Source organism: Canis aureus, chromosome 4, assembly GCF_053574225.1.
Source record: "Canis aureus isolate CA01 chromosome 4, VMU_Caureus_v.1.0, whole genome shotgun sequence".
NCBI lineage: Eukaryota > Metazoa > Chordata > Mammalia > Carnivora > Canidae > Canis > Canis aureus.
Genome location: NC_135614.1, coordinates 58838329 through 58843409, shown reverse-complemented (window position 1 = coordinate 58843409; position 5081 = coordinate 58838329). Strand labels below are relative to the sequence as shown.

The following is a 5081-nucleotide window of genomic DNA, read 5'->3' as shown; positions in this document are numbered from 1 at the left end:
TCAGATCGGATCCTTTTTTGAAGAGCTAGAGGCCCCGCCCCTCCACAGGCTGTGGGCCAATGAGTGCGTGTCACACACTCGGCAAGAGGGCCTCTGGTTGGGAGAGCTGGCTTTGAAAGCCTGGAGCTGGAGAGGAGGGGGGGACATTTCTCTGAATTGAAACAATCTGGGAAAGCAGCTCACATAAATGATGATACTCTAACTTAAATAAGCTGTGGGCACTTTGAGCGGTGCATTTTACAGAATTGTAGGAATCTGGGTGGAAATACAAATTAAAGTTGCAGGGTCTTGGGTAGGAGGGTACAAATTTCCATTGATCCTTGTCGCCTGCGCAGCGTGACAAAAATGAGAGATCAGTAGATTTTTCAAGTTATCTTGTTCCATTGAAAATGCAAGGCTCTCTGGGGAGAGCATGATCAATGTGCCTTTCTTGGTTTGATTGCATCCACAATAGAATCCAAAACCTGAAAGAACACTTGCACATTATAAAGCCCTGCCTACTCTCTGTCACTTCAGTGCCTTTGGGCAGTGGCTTGCTGTACCAAAAGGCAGTGGAGGTTAGAATCAGGCATATCCCTAGAAATCCTGTAAGACATTGGGAACGTTACTCAAACTCTGCCAGCCTCATTTCCTTATCTGTATATTGTAGATTCATCCACTCTGTTTTTTTCAACAAATACTTCTTGAGGATTCACTATGTACCAGTCAATGTTTGAGGATTTGTAGAAACAGTGAAAAAGCAAGACAAAATCTCTGTCACATGGAGCTTTTCTTACAGTAGGGAATTCCAAAAATATACAAGCAAACGAGTAAATTAATGATTTCAGATAGTTGTGTTGTGAGGCAAAAGGGTACAAGACGATACAAACATAAGGCTGGAGGTGTTCTTTTATCAGGGGTTGTCAAAGTAAACTTATCTTAGGAGATGTTATTTGGGCTGAGAACTGAATAATGAAAAGTCAGTCATAAAAGAACTAAGGGAAGTGCGTTCCCAGCAAAAGTAATAGCAAGTGCAAAAGTCCTGAGGCAGTCACATCTTGATATGTTTCAGAAACATCAAGAAGACAAATGTAGATGGGACTTAATGAGCAGACAGGAGAGTATGAGTGATTAGGTTGAAGTGGCTGATGGGGGCCAGATCATGTAATTTTTTTCTAGGATTTGATATAGAGTTTCAGTCAGATTCAGTCTACAGAGGGACTTCTTTGGAAAGTTGTGAGCAGAATTATGAAGGGTGAAGTTTTAACAGAATATAAGTACGAGGCTGGTGCAGTACTCTAAGAAATAGCAATGGCTTAGATTATGGCTTGGATTATTATGATAGCAGTAGATTTGAGATATCTGAGTTCAGGAATATTTTTGCAAGGGATGATACCTTTATGGTTGTTGAGAAGATTAAATGAGAGTACTTATATTAAAGCATCTTATAGTTAAGAGATGCTTCCTAAATTTTAATTATTTTTCTCTTTTATTTGTTAAATTGAATGATAAAACTGAGACTGAAAAGGTCAAGTGATTTGTCCAAGTATAATCTGTTGGTCAAGATGGGGCAGTTTATGCTGCTGAAATAAAGGATATCTCAGGGGTTTAAAACAGTAAAGATTTATTTCTCACTCACACTATAAATTTATCATTGGCCAGCTGGAAGGTCTGTCCCACATTCTACTCACTTTAGGACCTAGACTGATGGAGTGGTCACTATCTGGGACTTTGCTAATCATTATGATAGAAAGTGAGCTCTGGAAGTTCTCAAGTAGGCGACCATAAATCCTAGCCCAGAAGTAAGTAATACATGTCACCTTTGTTCATAGCTCACAGCTCTTTGGCAGAGATAATCATGTGTATCCACTCAAACACAATAGGGGCAGGGAGTGCTCTCCTACCATGTGTACAGAAAACAGAGAACCAGGAAAATTTTGTGTACAGCCTTAACAATGACATAAATAGAAAGTTATGGCAGAGCCAGAATTGGAACCCTCTCATTCATGATGTCTTTTTATTTTTTTTTAAGGATTTTATTTATTTATTCATGAGAGACACACAGAGAGAGACAGAGACAGAGACACAGGTAGAGGGAGAAGCAGGCTCCATGCAGGGAGCCTGATGTGGGACTCAATCCCTGGACTCCAGGACCATGCCCTGGGCCAAAGGCAGGTGCTAAACCGCTGAGCCACCCAGGGATCCCCTCATGGTGCACTTTGACATTGAAATTACTATTAACAAACTTTAATATTTATTTCTGATAAAGTGTAAGTATTGGAATGTAGTATCTCATTGAAATGCAGGGTCATTAAAATTATAAGGGTGGATAGTAGCAGATGTGACTTGAGGCTGGAAGATACACGTAGGACAACCAATTAAAGATTCAAAGGCATCTCTATTGCGACAGGGGAGGTTTAATGAAATAGAACAGTGTCTAGTAAGTGATCCAGTGACAGGCTTGTTACTTTGCAGGGAGATGATGTAGAAGTGATAAAGACATGTAATAAGTTAATAGGTTAAACATAGAAATGTATTTATTTTTATTGGGGTCAAAAAGACTTGTAAGATTTAAAAACTGGGAGATGTGGTTGGGAGTGTTCATGTGAGAAGGACTTCTCAGTTTGTTTGTTTTTTTTTTTTAAGATTGTATTTATTTGAGAGAGAGCTCGAGATAGCACAGAGGGTTGAGGGGCAGAGGCAGAGGCAGAGGGAGAGGGAGAAACAGATACCCCCTTGAGCCAGGATCCTGAGCAGGTCTTGATTGCAGGGCTCAATCACAGGGCTTGATTGCGGGATCCTGATATCATGACCTGAACCCAAGGCAAATGCTCAATGGACTGAGCCACCCAGGCACCCCAAGAACTTCTCAGTTTTAATGCACTATCAGTACAGGAAAGCAAGTCAAAGTAGCTGCTAAGAAAGTATGTGCACATCTATGCCCCCTATTACCTGGATCTTCACTTTCTAGCTATGTGAAGATGGTGAGATTAATGAGGGGCTCAGTATCCTAAAGGCAACATTTGATGCAGGTTGGGAATGTTTTGCCTGAAGAAGACTCAGAAGAGTGAAGTGGGATATGAGGGTCACCTTCAAACACTTCACAATATGTTTGGATGACACCTAAGGAAACAGCAGAAGCTCATGTGTAGAAAACCCAAGGAAGCCACAACAGGAGGTCAATTCCACTGGAATTTCCTAGTAATCAAACAGAAAACCTCTTAGAATTGTTCACTTGAATGAAAATAAGCTTAAGTTTTTATCTACCAATTCCTGTCCCCCGTTGTTTGAGGGTTGCTCCTGGGGTCAGCAACTTCCCTATATCTTTAGACTGTTCTTGCTCAGGAGTTGAACAACTTCCATATTGTCAGAGAATGTTACAGGATGGAAAAATAGATATGGAGCATGAACTTATGGTGCAACTCTATCAGCAGAGATAAGTCTGAGACTGCATAGGGCTACTCTTTGTAGCGGTGGCTTAAATCAGGTGGGCTAAGAGGATGTGATGTGAGGGTACCCATAGCATCTACTAAAATCTTTAAAATAAAAAATATAATAGCTGATATTTGTTGAGCAATTATTCTTCCCAGGTGCTACTTTAAGCATCTTACATGTATTAGTGTATGTAATCTTTACCATAATCCTGCGAGGTAGGTTTTTTTTTTTTTTTTCCATCCTTTCATACAGGTGAGGAAACAAAGCCCAGTGGTAATGCATTTTGGCAGATTTATAAAAGATAAAGAAGAAAAGATCCTTAGGCTAATTTTCACAGACACCTCTCTGGATTCACAAATTCCCAGAAAGTCAGTGAGGATTTCTGTGGCAAGAGATGTTATATATCTAGGAAGAAAATCGTGGTGGCTGTTGATTTCTTTCAAAGCTCTTTGACAGAAATAAAATCAGTTTCCACTTCAGTGTCAATGATTTATGTTGACTGGAAACAGAGAATAACTAAGAGTGCTTAAACCACCAACAGACGGAGACTTTAGTAATTACATCTTTATGAAAGTAGATACTTGAGTAGCATCCAGAATAGACAATTTTTTCTGCATATCAGAATGCGACTCAGTGGAAGTCAGCACCTGACAGATGATATGGCATGTTTTCAAAGGAGATAAAAGCCCCCATTGGCTAAAAGTCCTGCACCAATAAGGTTTAAAATTTTACTCCTCTCTGAGGGCAAAATATCATCATCATCATTCATTATCATCATCATTAGCAGTGGCAGCAGTGCCAACTTCCATAATCTAGTGTTAACTGTGTGCCAGGAGCTGTGTAAGTGCTTGTGGGTTTGTATACTTGTTTCCATATATGGAGGGTGAGGAGAGACTGAATAATGAGGCAGATCACTACAGATTGTTAGGTGGAACGTATGTATAAAGCTTGTCGTGCATGGCCATAAGACAAGTAGATTTCTGCACCTGCCCGTCTGAATCTTAAAAGTTGATAAAGAGGCCTTTACTGGGTTCAGTCACATATACCATCTAGATGGTCTCAGCACTGACTTATTCTCTCAGTTCTGTGTTTTTGGAACAGCTTCCAGTGTGGAGATGGTAGGAAGAACATATATTATAAGGACAGGAGGGTGGTAAGGAGCCTCCAATTGCCTGAGTCCAGTTCATGGGTCAGCTGGTGGTCATATCCTCTTTATGACCTCCTTCAACAGCATTTTATTTGAATTCTTTAATACAATCCTTGAAAAAACCCACTGAGGAGGTATTTTTATTTCCTCTTTTACAGATGAGAAAATCCAGGATTTAGAAAGGTTAGATGCCTCACAAACTTACATAGTTAATTATTATTGGTTCCAGGATCCAAACAGAATCTGAGTCCTAGCAGACTTGACTCTTTGCTATCTAAATGTAAAGCCTTTGCCCTGAATCATGACTCAGAAGTACCATGTAACAAATTCTATTTTATTCTCACATGAATTACTGAGCCTTGCATTTCAGGGATATCTACCTTTAAACAGAGTGTTCCTGTGGACACAATATATTGACCTAAAGGTCAGTTCATAGCTGACAGGCATGCACTCAATTCTAGGATTGTGTTTTAAGGGACTTCTTCTTTAAGTTAAAAAATAAAATTTTATGCACCCAAGT

At 39.9% G+C, this 5081-nt stretch overlaps 1 protein-coding gene across 6 annotated transcripts in view; it reads left to right on the top strand.

Annotated features, from left to right (window-relative positions):
- Positions 1-5081, top strand: part of LOC144312780 (uncharacterized) — a 740032-nt gene that overhangs the window by 524390 nt on the left and 210561 nt on the right. The gene's annotated exons all lie outside the window — the stretch shown is intronic.